This window comes from Puma concolor, chromosome C2 (genome assembly GCF_028749965.1).
Source record: "Puma concolor isolate L17-30 chromosome C2, mPumCon1.1.hap2, whole genome shotgun sequence".
In the NCBI taxonomy this organism is placed as follows: domain Eukaryota; kingdom Metazoa; phylum Chordata; class Mammalia; order Carnivora; family Felidae; genus Puma; species Puma concolor.
Window position 1 is genome coordinate 34,678,270 of NC_141675.1, and position 22,203 is coordinate 34,700,472.

The 22,203-nt window shown below is 45.2% G+C and overlaps 1 long non-coding RNA gene and 1 pseudogene across 1 annotated transcript; one reads left to right on the top strand and one right to left on the bottom strand.

Moving 5' to 3' along the window:
* The first annotated feature begins 912 nt into the window (after positions 1-912).
* LOC112850018 (purine nucleoside phosphorylase pseudogene) lies at positions 913-9,561 on the top strand (annotated as a pseudogene).
* Positions 9,562-15,984: 6,423 nt separating this feature from the next.
* On the bottom strand, positions 15,985-21,370 carry LOC147577182 (uncharacterized). The gene is made up of 3 exons (XR_015255768.1): positions 20,894-21,370; positions 17,489-18,019; positions 15,985-16,288 (listed from the first exon to the last, which is right to left on the bottom strand). It is a non-coding gene; the product is annotated as an uncharacterized LOC147577182 (long non-coding RNA).
* Positions 21,371-22,203: the final 833 nt, after the last annotated feature.

Genomic DNA, 22,203 nt, shown 5'->3' on the forward strand with positions numbered 1-22,203 from the left:
AACCACCCAGGTGCCCCTCTCTTCTTCTTTAAAACAAAATTTTTTTTATTTAAGTAAATTCTATGGCCAATGTGGGGCTCAAACTCATGACCCTGAGCTCAAGAGTCGTACGCTCCACAGACTGAGCCAGCCTGGCACCCCATGCATCCTTCCCTTCTTCCTTCACACCTCATGTCCAGTCCATTAGGGAATCCTGTTTGCTCCACCATTCAAAATATATCTACCATCCAACCACTTTTCATTACCTCCATACTGGTCCAAGTTTCCACTATCTTTCACTTGGATCACTGTCAAGCCTTTTTAATAATCCTATGTGGTAGGAGCTCAATAAAGACTTATTTTTTTAATGTTTATTTATTATTTTGAGAGACAGAGTGTGGGCAGGAGAGGGGCAAAGAGAGAGGGAGACACAGAATCCAAAGCAGGCTCCAGGCTCTGAGCTGTCAGCACTGAGCCTGATGTGGGGCTCGAACTCACAAACTGAGAGACCATGACCTTAGCCAAAGCCGGTCACTTAACTGACTGAACCACCCAGGCATCCCTAGACTTATTGAATGAATAAATGGAGCAATGTCCAGGTATGTGTTATCATTGGCTCTTGAGACCCCTTGCCATATTTTGGAGAGAGAGTGAAGAAGTAATATTTGGGCAGCAGGTACTGTGAGCCCTCGGAGGAGACAGTTGGGAAAAAATTGAAACAAACATGAAAAATACAGACAAGAGGAGTTAGTGGAATTGGGACTCTGAGTGGGAATCGGCAAAGGGACTCAGGTCACTGAGTGACCCGTCCCTGCTGTTGTGATTGCCCATTCTTTGCCTGTATAGAGACTGGCTGAACACCCTGCTTCCCTCTGCTGACCGGTCCAACATGGGATCCTGTGACGTGATCTCCAAGAAGCCCAAGGTGGATGAATGATCTTTGCTGAAGACCAGGTGAAGAGAGTAACCTTCCTTCTCAGCTCTGGGAGTGGTGCATCCTGTGGAAGGAGAGAGTTGAATGGAATGGGCAAGCTCCTCCAACTGTGGCTGGAGAAGAAAGGGGAGGAAGTAAGGAAAAAGGCAAGGAAGGAAAGGTGAGGAAGACATATAGTTGTGGCCTGGCCTAGGATCCCTTCTTCTCCTCCGGGGCCACCCCATACCCCTCCTCCCTCTCCCCATAGGAGATCCAGCAGCTGCTTCTAGCAAATTAGGTCTTTTCCTGCTTTGAGAGTCCTTCCAGAAGCTCGTTGTTCTTTGCCCTCTTTTTTTAGTCATTCTTTCAGTGAACACCTAAAGCCCAGTTCCCTCCTCTTGGACACTCAGGAGCTCTTCTCCAGACTGGCTAATGGAGTATGGTTTGGGAAAGTGCCTGGCTGGGTCCCCTCCATGTTGAGTTCAATTTCCTCCTTTGGGTGTGTTTCAGCTTCCAACTGGGATGTTTGCCACAGCAATTGTAACAACCACACTCTGCATGGAGGTTCTTAAAGCTATATAGGCAAACGAAAACCAGAAAGGAATTCTTAAGAAAAACCAAGTACTTATCAGAATTTCCACTCCCATCAGAACCAGAAGCTCTGTACTAGCCTGCCCATAACTGCTTAGTGAGAATTATTTAACCAGCTTGAATTCTTTCTCTAACCACATCGAAATCCAACATCCTGAGGGAATGGGAAGTCTCCCCCCACCACTACCCTCTCTGCTCTTCCCCAAGCCTTTCCCATCCAGCCAGTAGCATTGTTATTCACCCGGCTGCTTGAGAGAAAAACCTAGAAGTTTGTGTTTATTTTTCCTTCTCCCTCACTTCTTATCATTTCCATCAGTAGGGCCTGCTGCCTCTATGGACATCGTGGACAAGTGCAGTGGTCTGCTAACCGGTCTCCCTGCTTCCACGCTTGTCTGCCTACAGACAGCCCTCCTCACAGCGGCCAGAGCCGTCTTTTCAAGGACGAGACAAATCCCCTCTCACTTCGCTCCAAAGACTCCCACTGCACTTTTGATTCGTTTCTAACTTCTTCCCATGGTGAGCGAGGCTCTGTGCAATGTGGGCTCAGCCGTTCTCTCCAGTCACACGTGCGCTGCTCTCTCCCTCAGCCCCACGGCTGTGTCTGTTCCTTCAGCGTGCTAAGCTTGTTCCTGTCTCAGCACCACAGGATTTGTTGTTGGCAATGCTTAAAATGCTCCGTGAGGATTTCCTCATGGCTGGCTCCTTAGTATTTAGGCCTCAGTCCAGTACTATTGCTCTATAATGAAACCTTCCAAAACTCAGTGGCTTCAAAACAGAAGTCATTTATTTTGCTTATATATCTGTAATTTGGGCTTGGCTTGATGGGAAAGATGCATTTTTGTTCCAAGCAGCATCAGCTGGGGCAAATCACCAGAGAACTGGGGATCTGCTTCTTTTTTTTTTTTTTTTTTTAATTTTTTTTTCCAACGTTTATTTATTTTTGGGACAGAGAGAGACAGAGCATGAACGGGCGAGGGGCAGAGAGAGAGGGAGACACAGAATCGGAAACAGGCTCCAGGCTCTGAGCCATCAGCCCAGAGCCGGACGTGGGGCTCGAACTCCCGGACCGCGAGATCGTGACCTGGCTGAAGTCGGACGCCCAACCGACTGCGCCACCCAGGCGCCCCTGGGGATCTGCTTCTAAGATGGCTTACCCACATGGCGGGTAGCGTGGAAGCCCGGGGGGCCTTGGTTGTTCTTGTGGCTTGGTTTCTAGAGAAGTGTCCCAAAAGATTTAGATGGAAGCTGTATTGTCTTTCACTTTTTTTTTTCCTAAGTTTATTTATTTATTTTGAGAGAGGGAGAGAGACGGAGCTCAAGCGTGCACGAGTGGGGGAGGGGCAGAGAGAGGGGGAGGGAGAGAGAATCCCAAGCAGGCTCCACAATGTCAGTGCAGAGCCTGACATGGGGCTCGATTTCACAAACCCTCAGATCATGACCTGAGCAAAATCAAGAGTTGGACGCTTAACCAACTGAGCCACCCAGGCACCCCAGCTGTATTGTCTTTTATGACAGAAGTCACATAGCATCACTTCTGCTGTACTTTATTAGTTGAGCAAGTCAAAAGACCTGTCCAACTTCAAGTGGAGGGAACATGGAAGAGGGAGTTGAAGAGGGAGTGTCAGGGTTTACACAGAATGGAAATAGTGTTCTTCTGGATGATTCTGGGTATCGCTATCTGCCACAGCTACGTCCTCAGGGTGGCTTTCACTGACCACCCTGTGTAATTTAGCTTTTCTTCCCCACCCCTAGATAGTCATTCTTTATCACTTCAGCCTCTGCTTCCTTCGTACCTACCACCTACCATCATCTTAAATTATTTTGTCTTTTTATTTATTTGCTCACTTTCAGCCTTACACAAGAATATAAATCCTTTGAGAGCAAGAGCCTTGCATGAAGGGAGGCCAGATGGGAGGCTGATGCACTGAGCCCTGGCAGTTGTGGTCAGAGAGGTGATGGCCGTTTAGAGATATGTAAGGTTGGAGATGTTGGTCTTTGGAGACTGACTGACTATGGGGGATGAGGAGAGAAAGGAGGGCACTGGGTTACCGGTCCATGTCAGATGGAGAAAGGGCTCAGGACTGAGGGGAGTGCACAGCTCAGGATTCCCTGGCAGAGGCCATGCTGAGACCTGAACTTCTGGAAGGGTAAAAGGGTGTTATATGTGTGGGGAGGCTGGCTAGATGCACCCTGAACCCATTTCCTCTTTTCTCCAAGCTTCCAGCCACTTTCCCAACCCTCCTGCAGTTAGGTGGGGGTCAAGTGAAATTATGGTCAAAGAAATGCCAGTGGAAGCTGATGGGTACCACTTTCTCAGGTGACCTATTAAAAGCCACCACGCAAGATTCTGCACGTCCCCTTTCTCTTCCTTATAGGTGTGTTAGTGATGGCAGCATCACAGATGGGGTAGACCTGGTCTCCTGAACGACTTTGTGGAGGAGAGAACCACTCCCTCACAGCCTTTTTTATTTTATGATGCAACATTTTTGAAGAGACAAGGGCAGTTCTACGGTGTCCCCACATTCTGGATTTATCTCGATGTTTCTTCGTGTTGTTATTTAACTTCTTCCTCTATTCTTTGTATTTCCTGCCAACTGAAAGTCAGCTCTACAGCTTGATTAGATTCAGGTTAACTTTTCTGGTAAGAAATATTTCAAAGATAATGTACTTTAACATTGCCTCCTATCAGGAGGGACATCAGTGTTAGGTTGTTCTACCTCTGGCGATGTTATGTTTGAAGACTGAGTTTAGATGGTGGTTGCTAGATTTCTCCATTGTAAAGACACTTCCCCTTTTTGCATTTAGTATGTAAACTATGAGGTAACGCTTGGTCACCATTCTAACATCCTGTTACTGAACAACATTTCATTTAATCTTTTTAGCATCTGTTGTGGTTTCTTCCCTCAGTTGTTTATATTTACTATTTTTCTAGCATTTTTCAGCAATTTACTATGTGCTGGGCATTCTTTTATGGTTCTATCTGTATTTTCTTTACCTCTTTCTCACTCTCTCTTTTTCCTCCTTCCTTCCTTCCTTTCTTTTTTCCTTCCTTCCTCTCCTTCCTTCCTTCCTTTTTTTCCTTCCTTTCTTTTCTCCTTCCTTCATTCCTTCCTTTTTTTTCCTTCCTTCCTTCCTTCCTCTCCTTCCTTCCTTTCTTTTTTCCTTCCTTCCTTCCTCTCCTTCCTTCCTTCCTTCCTTCCTTCCTTCCTTCTTATCTCTACACCCAATGTGGGACTTGAACTCACCACTCTGAGATTAAGAGTTGCATACCCTGCCAACTGAGCCAGCTAGGTGCCCCTATATTTTCTTTTCTAATTTCACAATAATAGAGATAATGAGAAAAATTTATTTTATAAGTGAGGAAACTGAAATGGAGAAGGTGTGTTAGCTTTCCACTGCTACTATAATAAAACACCACAAGCTATGTGACTTAAAACAATAGAAATTTATCTTAGAATACTTGAGTCAGAGGTTCGAAACAGGTCTCACTGGACTGAAATTAAGGTGTAAGTGAGGCTGCTTTCCTCTGGAAGTCTTTAAGGAAACATCTGTTTCCTTGCAGCTTTTCTTTTTCTTTTTTTTTTTTTTTTAATTTTTTTTTTTCAACGTTTATTTATTTTTGGGACAGAGAGAGACAGAGCATGAACGGGGGAGGGGCAGAGAGAGAGGGAGACACAGAATCGGAAACAGGCTCCAGGCTCTGAGCCATCAGCCCAGAGCCTGACGCGGGGCTCGAACTCCCGGACCGCGAGATCGTGACCTGGCTGAAGTCGGACGCTTAACCGACTGTGCCACCCAGGCGCCCCAGCTTTTATTTTTCTATTTTATTATTATTTTTTAAAGTTAATTTATCAGAGAGAGAGAGAGAGAGAGAGAGAGAGAGTGTAAAGTACAAGTGAGGGAGGGGCAGAGAGAGAGGGAGAGAGAGAGAATCCCAAGCAGGCTCTGTGCACTGTCAGCACAAAGCCGGATGCAGGGCTTGAACTCTTGAACCATGAGATCATGATCTGAGCCAAAGTAGGACACTTAACAGACTGAGCCACCCAGGCGCCCTTTCCTTGCAGTTTTTAGAGGCTGCCTGCATCCCTTGGCTCATGGTTCCCTTCCAACTTTTTTTTGCTTTGGTCTTTTATTTATTTTATTTATTTATTATTATTATTATTATTATTATTATTATTATTATTATTTTAAGTTTATCCATTTTGAGATGGAGGGAGGGTAGACAAAGAATTCCAAGCAGGCTGTGCATTGTCAGTGTAAAGCCCAATACAGGGCTTGAACTCAAGAGCCAGAGGTTCAATGGACTGAGCCACCCAGGTACCCTCTCCCTTCCGACTTTAAAGCCAGCATTGGTGGACTGAGTTCTCATACATTATCACTTCGATCTTGCTTCTATTGTCACTTCTCTTTTTCTCTGGGGACTTCATCCACTTTTAAGGACCTTTGTGATCCCATTGGGCCTACCCCAGGAAACCCAGGACAATCTCCTTATATTAAGGTCAGTTCTTTAGTCCCTTTAATTCCATCTGCAACTTTAATTCTCCTTCGCTATGTAACCTAACATATTCCCAGGTTCTGGGGATCAGGACATGGACATCTTTAGAGACAACATTATTGTGCTGACCACAGAAGCTAAGTAACTTGCCTTGATCATACAGCAAGATAGCGGCAGAGCTGGGATTTGGGCTCTGGCAGCCTGGTTCCAGAGCCCACATTTTGAATCCCTATGCTATGCTTTCTCTAAAAATGTACTAAGTTGTGGGGTTGGGATAGTTTATTATGACTTGCATAAAACATCCCTTCAGACTTCCTCGTCTTCTGATTTCATAAAGTATCAGGAAATTCTCTATTACAGTTTGGCTTCCCACGCTATGCTAGAGAGTGTCTAGATCCAGAGTCTGGAACTTAGACTCAAATTTCAGCTAGACCACTTACTTGCTATATGATCTGGGCAGATTATTAAATTTCTCCGTGCCTTAGTTTCCATAATGTAATGTGTAGTGAAAAAATAGTATTTCCCTTATAAGGACAATTTTTTTTAACTAAAATGATTATATACAACTGCTCTGTGTTAGTCAGGATTTCATTCTTTCTGTATATTTCTAAGGGATCACCTGGCCAGATTGGCTTTCTGGATCTCATTTTTCATCCACAATCACCAAGTAAAGGAGTCACTTGGAACAATCTTGCTACAAAGAACACAAAACTTCAGGGGAAAACAGTTGACCTATTATAGTGACCACTAGAGCTGGTATAAGGATCCACTGATAAATTTTTCTGGAGCAAATACCACAATAAACTTGATCCCCTTTTAAAAAATGCTGTTAACTTTTACAAATTTTTTTTTTTAGAATATTGACATTTTGGCAGTATTTGTGTTTTATTGTCTTTTCAGAAACTTTAAATGGATTTTGATTTTTACCTAATGTCCTTTTTCTGATTCAGGATCCCATTCAAGATACCATATTGCCGTGCGTTATCTCCTTGGGCTCTTCTTGGCTATGAGAGTTTCTCAGACTTCCCTTGGTTTTGATGGTCTTGACAATTTTGAGGAGCACTAGTCCCTTTTGTACCATGCTCTTCTATTGGAATTTCTCCAATGTTTCTCTCATGGTTAGCTTGACATTATAGGTTTCGGGGAAGACAACCACAGAGAAAAAGACCCATGTTCATTATATCATATCAAGGTACACACCATCAGTATGAGTTATCATTGTTGATACTGACCTTAATCCCCTGGCTGAGGTGGTCAGGTTTTTCCACGGTCAAAGTACTCTTTTTCCCTCTTTCCATACTATTCTCATTATAAAGAAGTCACTATGTCCAACATACACATAGAGGAGGAGTAGGGAGTTATGTTCAGGCTCCTTCAGGGGGTGTATTAATTTCTAGGGTTGAGTAACAAACTAACACAAACTAGGTGGCTTAAAATGACAGAAATTTATTCTCTCACAGTTCTGGGGGCTGGAAGTCTGAAATCAAGGTGTCAGCAAGGCCATGTTCTCTCTGAAGTTTCTAAATGTTTATTTATTTATTTTTGAGAGAGAGAGAGCACATGCGCCTGGGTGAGTGGGGGAGGGGCAGAGAGAGAGGGAGACACAGAATCTGAAGCAGGCTCCAGGCTCTGAGCTGTCAGTACAGAGCCCGACATGGGGCTCAAACCCACCAACTGTGAGATCATGACCTGATCTGAAGTCGGATGCCCAACCAACTGAGCTACCTAGGCGCCCCATCTCTCTGAAGGTTCTAGAGAAGTTCATCTGTGCCCCCTCCTAGCTTCTGGTGCTGCTGGCAAACCTTGGGGTTCCTTGGTTTGTTATGTAACACTCCAGTGTGCCTGCTTCCACTGGCACCAGGTGTTCTTCCCCTGTTGTCTTTGTCTGTGTCCCTCTGTTATAAGAATACCAATTATATTGGATGGGGGCCCACCCTAGTGATCTCATCTTAACTTGATCCCGTCTGCGAAGACTTTCCAAGTAAAGTCACAGTCACAAGTACTGCGGTTTAGGACTTTAACATAAATTATTTGGAATTCTTCTGCATAGGAGATTTGTCACTTCTCCCCTATTCATTTATTTATTTAATCATTTGTTTACATCAGTATGAGTTAACACTTTGCTATATTTATTTATTAACTCCAGAAGTCATTTTGGGATTTTCTACATAGATAATCATGTCGCCTGTAACTCCTTCCCAATCTATCTTTTTTTTTCTTTTTCTTTTAAGTAAGCTCTAAGCCCATTAGGGGACATACATGAACTCACAACCCTGGGATCAGGAGTGGCATGCCCTACTACTGACTAAGCCACCAGGTGCCCCCCGTCTGCATATCTTTTATTTCCTTTTCTTGTCTTATTGTAGTAACTAGGACTCCTAGCACAAGGTTGATTAAGAGGGGTGAGAGAACGGGGCACCTGGGTAGCTCAGTCAGTTAAGGGACTGACTCTTGATTTGGGCTCAGGTTGTGATCTCATGGTTCGTGAGTTTGAGCCCCACATCCGCCTCTGCGCTGACAGTGGGGAGCCTGCTTGAGTTTCTCTTGCTCCCTCTCTCTCTGCCCCTCCCCCACTCATGCTGTCTCTCTCAAAAGTAAATAAATAAACATTTGGAAAAAAAAAAAGAGGGGTGAGAGAACGACCATGCGCCTCACCCTACCCAGCGACAACAGCTCAGCAGAGTGTATCCGCGTATAGAAGGGCACGCTCCCGGAGAGGGAGTCTGTGGGACCAGGGAGAATGGATTTACATATGAAGAATATCAGAACACTGCAAAATGGCCCCTGTGCCACACCAAACACTGGCCTCAAGTGGCAGCGATCTGTGGTCCTGGGTTAGGAGGTCTGGCCAATCAGTTGATTCGGGCCTAGATGTTCACTAGAGTGAGATACCAAACTTTTCCCAAAGCACAGTGCCAGCCAAACACCCATGTGTCTGTATTCCTGAATGGCAGATCCTGAGTGATGATGCAGGCGGGTTCCACAGGGATGAAGGCGACCTGCTCTCAAAGGTGACAATCCCAGTGAGGGTTTTCTGCCTTCCGGGTGTGGACACCCTGGTGATCACTGATGCAGCTCCAAGTTTGAGGTTGGAGACATCATGCTGATCTGTCATCACATCAACCTACCTGGTTTCTGTGGTTCGAGCCCTCTCAGAAGGCCCAATGATGACAGGTTTGGAACTTGTTTCCCTGTCATGTCTGAGGCCTATGACCGGGATGTGAGGCAGAAGGCTCACGGTGCCTGGAAACAAATGGGGGGGGGGGCAGAGAAAGCTTCAGCAAGGCACGTATGTGATGGTGGCAGGCCCCACCTATGAGACTGTGGCCTCACCTGCTGCAGAAGCTGGGTGGGGGCAGATGCTGTCGGCATGAGCACAGCACCAGAGGTTCTAGCTGCAAAGTGCCATGGACTTTGAGCCTTTGGCTTCTCCCTCAATACTAAGGAAGTCATCCTGGATTATGAAAGCCAGGAGACAATCACGAGGAAAGTACTAGAGGCCGGGAAACAAGCTGTGCAGAAATTGGAACAGCTTGTCTCTATTCTTATGGCTGGTACTCCACTGCCTGGCAATGCCAGTTAACCAGTCCTGGAGTGGCCTCTCCCTAATGGGATCCAAGTAGGTACCTCCTACTTTGGCCCCTTGCTGGGGTCACACGCCTCAGCCACTAAGTAGGAGGAGAAAGGAGAGCAAGATTCCTTCCTTCCCCTTTCCCTTTCCTCCCACCAGACCCTTCTACGCTGGCTCCTCTTTGCTCAGTTGTCACAAAGCTGTTTTCACCCCCTGTTCTTCCCCGAGAGCTAGAGCCCAAGCCCGACCACACACAGCTGTGTGTATGCCCTGGGTGTGGCTTGGGCTGTCAAACTTGACACGGTAGCTGCTGCTGTCTTTTTGAGATAATGTTTTCACATTCCCGGAGACTCAGTTCTGCCTCCTCCCAAGCACTAGAGACCACATAAGGGCCAGTCCAGTCCAGTCCAATACCTCTTGGACTTTAATACTTTAATACTATCATAAATAAATAAATAAATAAATAAATAAATAAATAAATAAATAAATTTATATATATTTCTCCTACTACTTTATATACATATATAACATATATATATATATATATATATATATGACTTATTTATTTATTTTTGAGAGAGAGTGAGAGAGGGATTGAGTGAGAAAGGTGGACAGAGGATCCGAAGCAGACTTTGTGCTGACAGCAGAGAGCCCTATGTGGGGCTTGAACTCACGAACCATGAGTTCATGACCTGAACTGGAGTTGGACACTTAACTGACTGAGCCACCCAGGCAGATGAAATGGGGAAAAAAAAAAAAAAGAATGGTGACAGAAGGCATCCTTGACTTGTTCCCAATTTTAGGGGAAAAAAATCCAGTTTCTCACTGTTAGGTACGATATTAGTTCTAAGGATTTTTGGCCATTTGGACAATCTCTGTTTTTTTGTTTTTTAAGTTTTTATTTTAATTTCAGTATAGTTAACGTACAGTGTAATATTAGTTTCAAGTGTACAATATAGTGATTCAACAATTCCATAGGTCACCCAGTGCTCATCACAGCAAGGGCACTCCTTAATCCCCATCACCTATTTCACCCATCCCCCCCCACCACCTCCCTGCTGGTAACCATCAGGGGTATGGTAACTGGTAACTGTTCTCTACAGTTAAGCATCTGTTTCTTCTCTCTCTCTCTCTCTCCTTCTCTTTTTTTCCTATTGCTAGTTTGTTTTGTTTCTTAAAATCCACAAATAAATGAAATCATATGGTATTTCTCTTTCTCTGACTTATTTGCTTAGCATTTTACTCTCTAGCTCCATCTGTGTTGTTGCAAATGTCAAGATGTCATTCTTTTTATGGCTGAATAATATTCCATTGTATACGTATACCACATCTTCTTTATCAATTCGTCAATCTATGGACACTTGGTCTGCAGCCATATCTTGGCTATTATAAATAATGCTGCTATAAACACAGGGGTGCATATATCCTTTTGAATTACTGTTTTTGTATTCTTTGGGTAAATACCCAGTAGTGCTATTGCTAGATCATAGGGTAGTTCTATTTTTAACTTTTTGGGGGACCCTCCATATAGTTTTCCAGAGTGGCTGCACCAGTTTGCATTCCCACCAATAGTGCATGAGGGTTCCTTTTTTCCACATCCTTCCCAACACTTATTGCTTCTTATATTGTTGATTTTAGCCATTCTGGCAGATGTGAGGTGATATCTGATTGTGGTTTTGATTCACATTTCTCTGATGATAAGTGATATTGAGCATCTTTTCATGTGTTTGTTGGCTATCTGTGTATGCTTTCTTTGAAGAAATGTCTGTTCATGTCTTATGCCCATTTTTAAATTGGATTATTTGTTTTTTTGGTGTTGAGTTGCATAGTTCTTTATATATTTTGGATACCAACCCTTCATTGGATATGCCATTTGCAAATATTGTCTCCCATTCCATAGGTTGCCTTTTAGTTTTGTTGATTGTTTGCTTTGCTGTACAGAACATTTTTATTTTGATGTAGTCCCAATAGTTTATTTTTGCTTTTATTTCCCTTGCCTCAGGGGACCTATCTAGAAAAAAGTTGCTGTGACCAATGTCAGACAAGTTACTGCCTGTGCTCTCTTCTCTTCTAGGATTTTAATGGTTTCCTGTCTCACATTTAGATGTTTAATCCATTTTGAGTTTGTCTTCATGCATGGTGTAAGAAAGTTGTCCAGTTTCATTCTTGTGCGTGTTGCTGTCCAGTTTTTTTCCTGACGCTATTTGTTGAGACTTTTTCCCATTGGATATTCTTTCCTGTTTTGTCGAAGATTAATTGACTATATAATTGTAAGTTTATTTCTGGGTTTTCTATTCGGTTCTTTGATCCATGTGTCCATTTTTGTGCCAGTACTATACTGTTTTCATTACTACAGCTTTGTAATATAACTTGAAGTCCAGAATTGTGATGCCTCCAGTTTTGCTTTTCTTTTGCAAGTTTACTTTGGCGATTCGAGGTCTTTTGTGACTCCATACAAATTTTAGGATTGTTGGGGTGCTTGGCTGGCTCAGCTGGAGGAACATGAAACTTTTGATCTCAGGGTTGTGAGTTTGAGCCCCATGTTGGGTGTAGAGATTATTTAAAATAAAATCTTCAAAAAATTTTCAAGATTGTCTGTTCTAGTACTGTGAAAAATGCTTTTGGTATTTTGACAGGGATTGCATTGAATGTGTAGATTGCTTTGGATAGAATCTACATTTTAATAATATTTGTTCTTCCTATCCATGAGTGTGGAATATCTTTCCATTTTTTTGTGTCCTCACAATCTCTGTGGTTTTTTTTTTAATGTTTACTTATTTTTGAGAGGGAGAGAGACAAAGAGAGAGAGGCAGAGCATGAGTGGGGGAGAGGCAGAGAGAGAGGGAGACATAGAATTCAAAGAAGGCTGCAGGTTCTGAGCTGTCAGCACAGAGCCTGACATGGGGCTTGAACTCACAGGCCATGAGATCATGACCTGAGCCGAATACAGATGCCGACTGAGCCACCCAGGCGCCCCACAATCTCTGTTTTTTAATCTGTGTATTTAGATGATTCACATTTGAAAACTATTTGCGAAATATTCTTGTTTTTAGAGCAGTTTTAAGCTTACAGCAAAATTGAGCAGAAAGTAGGAGAGTTCTCAGGTATTTTCTCCCTATTTGTAGCTTGTCTTCTGATTCTCTTGAGACAATTCATATTTAAAGTGATTACTAATATCACTGGATTAATATTCACCATACTTGTAACTTTTTCCTATTTTTATTCTTGTTCTTTATTTGTCTGTCCCCTTTTTTCTGCCTCCTCTGGTTTTAACTGAGGATTTTTGTATGATTCCATTTTAACTTGATCTCTTTTTGAAGAAAAGTTTTGCTGTTATTAGTTATATTAGTGGTTCTCAGCTGACAATGATTTTGCTCCCTAGGTGACATCTGGCAATGCCTGGAGACATTTTTCATTGTCATAGCTGTGAGAGTGTTACTGGTATTAGCAGGTAGGGGCTGGTGATGCTGCTGAATATCCTACAATGCATACTACTGTCTTCCCCAGCAAAGAATGATCTAATCCAAACTGTCAGTGGTTCCACATGTGTTCCCCTTTGTTCACTGTGTAAAAGCAGTTCTACCTCCTTCTGCTGATCAGGGTCAGTTGCCTTTTCCACAATGGCGACTGTTTCTCTCATCGGCAGGATGCTAGTGAGGAGCCGTAGCTTGTAGTTCAGTGGGAACTTGTATTTTTGGCAAGAGTGTAGCCCGTTTGGGGACCAGAACCTTCTACCTTGCAGAGTCCAGAGTTGCAGGCATGGGAAGCACAAATTTGGTCATGGGAGAGATGGTAAATGGGCCACTCCTTCTTCTCCTCTTTAGTTTCCAGACCCTGGAGGATGTTCTGTTCCACTGCTGCTTACCCTCTTCCCCAGCTTAGCTGACCGATTGCCTCTTGGCCATCTGCACGCCAGTCTCACTTTGTGGCTCTTCAGTTCTGTCTCCTCTGTCTCCTACTTGGATTAGTTTTGCCTCCTCAGGGTGCCACTAAGCTCCTGCCACTGGGTCCCTGACTTCCCCCTCTGGGAAGCTTCACTGATTCCTCAGGAAGCTCAGACCAGCACCTCAGACTTTCCGTCTAGTGTTACTGAATGCCTCCCCAGATCTTTGCCCAGATAAAATGTGCTGAGACAATAACTTAACAAGAATAGGGAAGACTTTTGGAGGAGGAACCTGTATTGCTGAGTTTATTTATCTGTCTAATTCTTGTTATATTAATGCTTTGGTTAGAATGGGATATTTTATAGGATATACCAAGAGGCCTGCTAGGACTGGTTGTTTTGTTGTTGTTGTTGTTGTTGTTGTTGTTATTGTTGTTTGTTTTGAATGAATAATTATTCACAGGGCTCAAAGTTCAAAAGGCACAAAACAATATTCAATGAAATATTTCCCTCCTACCTCTATTTTCCAGCCACCCAATTCCCCCCCCCCTTTTCCAATGTGTATTTATTTTTTTGAGGGGGGGAGGGGAGGAGAGAAAGGGAGATACAGAATCTGAAGCAGGCTCCAGGCTGATGCAGGGCTCAAACTCACAGGCCATGAGATCATGACCTGAACCGAAGTCAGCCACTTAACCAACTGAGCTACCCAGGTACCCCAGTTAATTTGTGTTTTTAACTTCATTCATCTTGGAGATTTTTCCATATTGGCTTCATTAACTTTAATGTCTACATAATCATTGGATAAATGCATCATAATTTATTTAACTATTCCTCTGTTGACAGACATTTAGGTTGTTTTCATCTTTTTTTTTTTTTTACGTTTGTTTATATTTATTTTGAGAGAGAGAGAATTCGATGTGCGGCTTGATCCCTCACACCATAAGATCATGACCTGAGCCAAAATCAAGAGCCAGGTGGTTAACTGACTGAGCCCGCTGGTGCCCCAAAGTTGGTTCCATCTTTGACAAGACTGCCACAAACCTCGTTCATGAGTCTTTGTGCAAATGTGCTAGTATATGTTTACAATAAGCTCCTAAAAGTAGAATTGCTGGGTCAAAAACTACGTGTATTTTAAAATTTTGATTGATGTTGACTGACTATTCAGATAACAGGTCAAACTAGCTCTCATGGGAGGAAGTGAGGCCCCTAGAGCCAATTCCTCCTCAGTCCTCTCATGACACACATTTCAGCATTGCACAGGACTCACCATTTCTTGACATTTGGTCTGACTTGCTGATACGGGTCTCAAGATGTCTCTATTGGCAAGATCTTCCTAAAGTTATATTTTATTCTATAGAAGGCGTTCATCACAATCTGCCTAGTCATGTCCCTATTGAGGTTGCGACAAAATGGAGCTAAGCAGATGACCTTATAGAGAGCATTTTGGTGAACAGGTCAACTTGTGTTTTTTGTCAAGTAGTTTGTCAAGTAGTTACTATTTGCCTAAGCAAATAATGATAGCTAACACTTGCTATGAGCCAGGCACTGCTCTAAACCATTGTGATGTATTTTCTCAAAAATCCTGAGTTAGGTATCATTATTATTAGCTTAATTTTATACATGTGAAGGCTTAGGCATACAGGTAGACAATATTTCCTGGGTCCTAGACCTGATAAGAGATGGGGCTGGAGTTAAAACCCAGTCATTCCAGACATTCTAGGGGCACCTGGCTGGCTCAGTCAACAGAACATATGACTCTTGTTCTTGAGGCTGTGAGTTCAAGCCCCACATTGGGTGTGTAGAGTTTACTTAAAAAACAAAAACAGGGGTGCCTGGGTGGCGCAGTCGGTTAAGCGTCCGACTTCAGCCAGGTCACGATCTCGCGGTCCGTGAGTTCGAGCCCCGCGTCAGGCTCTGGGCTGATGGCTCAGAGCCTGGAGCCTGTTTCTGATTCTGTGTCTCCCTCTCTCTCTGCCCCTCCCCCGTTCATGCTCTGTCTCTCTCTGTCCCAAAAATAAATAAAAACGTTGGAAAAAAAAAATTCTAAAAAAAACCAAAAACAATGGGGCACCTGGGTGGCTCAGTTGGTTAAGCCTCCAACTTTGGCTCAGGTCATGTGATCTTACGGTTTGTGAGTTCCATCCCTGCATGGGGCTATGTACTGATGGTGTGGAGCTGCTTGGGATTCTCACTTTTCCCCCACCCCCCACCCCCATCCTCTGCCCCTCACCCAACTTGCTTTCTCTTTCTCTCAGAATAAATAAATAAACTTTAAAAAACAAAAACAAAAACCCAGTCAATCTAGCTCTAGTCAGTAGTCCCATATTGAGGCATTTGGTTCAATGGGTAAGTTTATTTACTTATTTTTATTTAAATCCAAGTTAGTCAGCATATAGTGTAATAATGATTTCAGGAATAGAATTTAGTGATTCATGACTCACATGTAATACCCAGTGCTCATCCCAACAAGTGCCCTCCTTAATGCCCATCACCCATTTAGCCCATCCCCCCACCCAACACCCTGCCAACAACCCTCAGTTTGTTGTCTGTATTTAAAAGTCTCTTATGGTTTGTCTCCCTCTCTGTTTTTATCTTATTTTTGCTTCCCTTCCCCTATGTTCATCTCTTTTGTTTCTTAAATTCCACATATGAGTGAAGTCATATGATATTTGTCTTTCTCTGACTGACTTATTTTGCTTAGCATAACACACTCTAGTTCCATCTACAAAGGGTAAGTACATTTACAAGTAAGATGCTGTTGGGGCGCCTGACTGGCTCAGTTGGAAGAACTGGCAACTCCGGATGTCGGGGTTGTGAGATTGAGCTCCATGTTGGGAGTATAGATTGCTTGAAAATCTTAAAAAAAAAAAAAAAAAAGTTCTCAAATTACTCTCCAGGAAGGCTGTGACAGTCTCTGTCCCACCAGAGTGAAGGTGGAGGCCCTTTTTTCTTTCAAGCAGTATGTCTTTTTTACTTCCATATCCTGGCTGTAGAGGATATGAAAATGAAATACACCCAGCATACAGTCCCCATAAAGTAGGCAGGTGCTCCCCTGACTGCTGACTAAAAGAATGGATGGATGGATGGATGGATGGATGGATGGTTGAAGGGGGGCAGACAAGTCTGGAGAGAGGGCGCCTAGGTGTCTCAGAGGAACCATTGCCCAGTTCGGTGCCCTACTTGGAAAACTCATTCACACAAGTGTGAAGTGTTTGTTATTTTTCTGCTCTTACCTCAGCTAGCTGCTTGGGTGCTGTCGCCCCTTCTTTTAGGTATCTGCTAAAGCGTCTCCCTCTGAGAGGCCTTCCCTGACAACACTGCAGAAAATAACAATCCCCACTCCACTCTACAACTCCTTATCCCCTTACTCTGCTTTACACAGCATTTATTCCCTCTGACATCCATGTGCTGCTTTTTACTACTTCTATCTTATTGCTCGTCTTCCCTGCCTCCCCTCCCTGCACCCGCAACAGAATATAAACCTCACAAGAGCAGGGGCTTTGTTTTGTTCACTCATTTATCCCCAGTGCCAAAGACATTTCCTGGCATTAGCAGGCTTGCAATCAATATTTGTTGAATACGGCATTTATTATGCACTGTTCCAGGAAGTGACGGTGCAGCAGCCAGCAAGACAGAGGACCTGCCCTCAGGGCCCAACGCGAATCCTGCTGGGGGTAGCAGCCAAAGAGCTTCTCCCTACTCTGGGCTCAAGGTCCCTTGGCTTCTTTCTGAGGAAGTGTGACCAGCGGCGACGCCCTCCGCGTCTGCCGGCCACGCCCCCGGCAGCGGGCCCGCGCCGCAGCGCCCCCTGGCGGGCCTCGTTGGCCCGGTGTCCCTGCCGCGCGAGTCGGCGCCTCGCTCGGCTGCGCGCGGACCTCCTCCCTGGCCTGGCGCGCTGGGAACCCCGGGAGCTCCCGGCCCGTTTCCTGCCGGCATTCAGACACTTCTGCTTCTGCCCCAGGCGGGAAGAGGAAGGAGGGCAGAGGGAGGGCGGAGCGCAGGGCGAGGCTGGCGGGGAAAAGGGAGGAAGGTCGGGGTTCTGGCCTCTTCTCCCACCTTGTCATCCGCAAACGTGACTTTTCAAGCGTGAGGTCTCCTCATTTTTGGACGGCCTGGCTTCTTCCCCGGGCCCACCTCGGGTCTCATCTGACCCCCCTTCTCCGCGCGGAAGGAGGTCAGAAGGCGGGGCCGAGGGCTGTGCCAGTGTCCTCCCGGGGACCTGATGTCCCTGCCCGGTACTAGAGTTTGGGGGGTGAAAGCAAGCGGTGCCTATGCATTTGGGTCGAGTTCTACGGGTTCACGGGCACTAGGCGCGTCCCGGCGTGCGCCGCGTGGGTGGACGCTCTGCCCCCAGACCTTAGGGGAAGGCAAAGCCGGCAGCAGTGGGAGCAGAGGTTAGGGTGACACCTGGCGGCCGCAGGCTTCGAACCAGACATACCTTAGGGGTCACTTGCCCGAGGGATCCTGGTTTGGGGCGTCTCTTTCTAGGCCAGCCCCTAAAGCAGATCCTCAGTCTACTTCACTTAGTGGCTGGGAGCCTGGATCTTTGGAAATTTGCACGATTGGGTGAGGATCGGTTTTGAAGAGCTGAGGATTGACAAAACAGGATAGTTCTTGGTGTTGGAACTCAAGTTTCTTGCCTTCGTGGTTGGTGTAGTGGCCCTCTGTAGTCTCCCTCCTCACCCCATCTATATATATTTTTTATTTTTCTAATTTGTAATTTTTTATTTTAGAGCGAGTTAGAGCACGAGCCGGGGAAAGGAGCGGGGGAAAGATTGAGAGAGAATCTCAGTCAGGCTCCATGCCCAGCCCTGAGCCGACTGTGGGGCTCCATCCCACGACCCTGGGATCCTGACCTGAGCTGACATCAAGAGGCCGCAATCAACCCACTGAACTACCCAGGTGTTCCCTATATTGTTCTTTTTATTCTAATCTTGAAAGGGCCTTTGTCATTATAAAAATGATGCATAGTCATTGTGAAAAAAAAAAAAAAAGGAAAAAGAAAATATTGTTTCCGTTGGAAGTCCTCCCCTTCCCTTGAACATAGGCCTGTGATCCCTGGGAGTGCAGGTGTGCTAGCTCTCTTTCCCTCATCCTGGCAGGAGCCTTCCGTTAAGGGTCAAGTCCACACCCTTCCTGATGTTGGCAGGATTGGCCCATCCACCCCAAGGTTGGAACCCTGCTAGAGGCAGCTTTATAGCTGGTGGAGCCCTCCCGCCAGAGGGTGGCAAGGGGCTTCCCCCAAGGTTTCTCACTGTCTCTTTTTGATTAAATTTGATTAAATTTTTTGTCCTTTTTGTCCTTATAAGGTTGTTGCCTACTCAAAGACCATTTTATTTTATTGTAGTAGATTTACCTTAATGTATTATTGGTAGCCACTCTTACCGTGGGTGATTCCCTTTTTCAGTTGATGGGCCAGATCCCAGGTCTGGGGCGGGAGAAACCAAAGGTTGTGGGCGCTCTCCTGGTTTAGTTATGCTATCCTTGTTTTCTACCTTACATAGTATGTGACTGTATTTGTTTGTTCCTCATAAGCCCACAAAAATAGCCAGTTCAACAATTCTGCAAATATGCTCCAAAGCTTCGGTGTTCTCTTTCAAAGAGCTGACAATCTGGGCGTGTCATGCAGTTTATTGAGAAAGCCTGTGGGTAGATAGAGTGGGGACAAGTCTGGGTGCAGAGGCTGAGGTTCCCGGAGATTCCCACTATTTTGAGGCCTAGAGCCATTGTCTCATGTGGTGGTTCCCAGGTTTTTGGAGTTCATGGGCCTGTGAAGTATCCCCTATAGTTATCGGGGAAACAACACAGACTTGCTTTGGCACATCAGGACATTGGCCAAAACAAATGCTATGATCACTTCAGAAAAGAAGGGGGCGTTTTAACACCAAGAATCTCTAAATGGAAGTTTTTCGCATTTCACTAAGGACTGGTGGAACAGGCAAGGACAGTATGGGTCCTATTGGGCATCTAGGATCCCTGGATGATTCCCTTCACCAGGGGCTGGCTGCCGTGAGCACCCTGAGGCCTTGGTGATCAGGGAGGGACATCTACTCAGAGTGGAAGTCTCTGAAAACGCGGGCTTCACAGTATCAAGCTCCGTGCTTCACGTCCCTGCTCTGTGGCTGGTCACCATCTCTGGACTTTGGGACCTTCGGGACAGGTCTCTGTCTACTTCCCACATTGTTTTTTGGTTCTGACTGCCCACTCAATGACTAGCTGGCTAAGGATAGGCACCTTGATAGATGTGACTGCTGGCATTCTGGCATAGTGGCCGATACTCAGCAGGTGCTTACAACATGTTTATTGCCGGAATAAAGTATACTCACTTTCCCCCTTTTGTATTTCCAATTAAATAATTAAGGAAGTACTCACTGTAAGCTACTTTAAAATGAGAGAGGAAATGGCTAATTTCATGCTGAGAGAGGAAAAATATTTGTTAGTTTTCCCACAGGCTACTTTATAACCACTTGATTTCCTTTAAGTTGTGTATTTTCTGTTGCGCAATCTACACTCCTCAAAAGAGAGGTACTCATGCCTTTCACTGTCCCACCTTCTAGAATAGGGATTCTTGGGGTGCCTGGGTGGCTCAGTTAGTTAAGCGTCTTTGACTCAAGTCATGATCTCGAGGTTCCTGGGTTTGAGCCCTGTGTTAGGCTCTGTGCTGTCAGCGCCTGTGTGATTCTGTGTCTCCCTCTCTCTCTGCCTCTCCCCCTACCCCTCAAAAATAAATAAACATAATTTTATTTTTTTATTTTTTAGAATAGGGATTCTCGGCCTCACTGCCCATTAGGAGAGTGGGAGGTTAAAATATTGACACTCAGGGCCCTTCCTCTGATGAACAGAATCAGGGTCTTGGGGTGGGGGGGTAAGGTGGGGGCTGGAGGTCTGAATGTTGGTTTTTGTTTGTTTTTTAAATCAGTTTTACCAGCGATTCTAATGTGCATCCGTAACTGAGAACCCGTAGCCTAGATGCATCTTTTGGTGCTCTAGCAACTGAGTAAGAGGAAGGGATGAGGTAGGAGGAAGTTATGGACAAGGATAGGAGACTGGGGTTTCAGACCTGGTCCCCCACTTGTTGTGGTTTCTGTGGTTTAAGCCCTTGGTTTTGTCTTTTGTGAAGTGGGGATGATGATGACTGCCTATAGGGTTGTTTTGGGGATTATCTGAGTGCCTGGCACTGAGTAACAGGTTGTGATGGTTATTTTAATTACTTACTCAACTAATTTATTTTTGAGTGGGCTCTGCACCCAGCATGGGGCTTGAACTCACAACCCCGAGAACGAGTCCCATGCTGTACCACTGAACCAGCCAGGTGCCCCTGTGATTTCTTTTCTTTTCTTTTTTTTTTTTAATGTGTCACTTGTCTAGGTTACGATACCCAGCTCTTTGGTCAAACACCAGTCTAGATGCTGCTCTGTGGTTATTTTTTAGATGTGATTGACATTGAATAAAGCAGATTACCTTTCAGTAATGTGAGAGAGCCTCGAAACAGATGAAGGTCTTGGAGGAAAAGACTGCAGTCCCCTCAGGAGGAATAAAGTCTGCTTCAGACTGCCTTTGGACTTGAGATTGCAACATGGACTCCTGCTGCAATTTCCAGCCTGGTGGTATGCCTTACAGGATTCAGGATTTCAGACTGGCCAGCCCCCAAAATCTCATGAGCCAATTCCTTAAAATCTCTCACCTTTTGCACTGGAGAACTTTGACCAGTGTTCCGTAAATAATGGCTCCTGCTGTTATCATCTAACTCAGCAGTGGCTCCGGCTGGTTTGGGTTAAAAAGGCTGCAGCTTTATAGGTCAGGGCAATAGACATTATTGTGAGGAAGTGATAGCAATGAGCTTCCACTCTGAGGTTCCAGTGTGTGAAGTCCAGATGCAAAGATAAACACATGGCACAAAAATCCTTGTGTCTTTCTCATCTGAAATATAGAGGTTTCCCTCAGGAGGGGAGTCCTATAGCACACGGCACAGAGACTTGGGGATCGAGAGGCTTGCCTTTGGCTCCTGGCTCTGTCACCAACTTATTGTGTGACCTTGGGCAAATCCCCTGCCTTCTCTGGTTTTTGGCTTCCTGAGGGACTTGGGCTGTGTGATGTGTGAGGGGCTTTTGGTCACAGAGCCTCTGAGTCTAGAGTTTCCTCTGGTGCTTCGACTTGCAAAGCACATTTCCCACCAGTTTGTTTACCTGCTGGAGTTTGGTTTCTGCTTCCTAAGTTGTTGCAGGTTGGGGCACTTATATTTATGCTCAGGGGAGAGGCCACATGACTGAACTGTGGATGTCCTATCCTGGCTTGAGAGGATGCCTCAGACCTCACCCCCAGCTGTCCCCAGGCTCCTAGCGGCTAGGAGGCTCCAGGACACGGAAAAGCCTGGCTCCTATAGGTCCCTGCTGCTGGGATTCCCTTCCAAGTTTACTCATGCACACTGGACTTTCCCTTCCCTGCCAGCGTGCCCTGGAGAGGTCTGAGACCACACACAGAGGACCTAATGCCGTTCCACAAATACGCTGAGAGAAACAGCGCAGCTGTGGTCCTCTTCAAATGATACCGATTCTGACTAATCCCCATCCTGCTTGATGTCAGGGCCCTTGTGACATTGGTCCCCACACATTACAGCCGAGTTGTTTGCTGTCCCTTTGGGCCTGGCATCGCTGCTGTCTCACTGCCATGCTGGTGAAGCTGGGAACCCCAGTGTAGTCTGTGGCTGTTCCCTCTGAGCCTCTGCCTCCTCCCCAGGGCATCCTCAGGAACATTACTAAACTAAAGTCCAC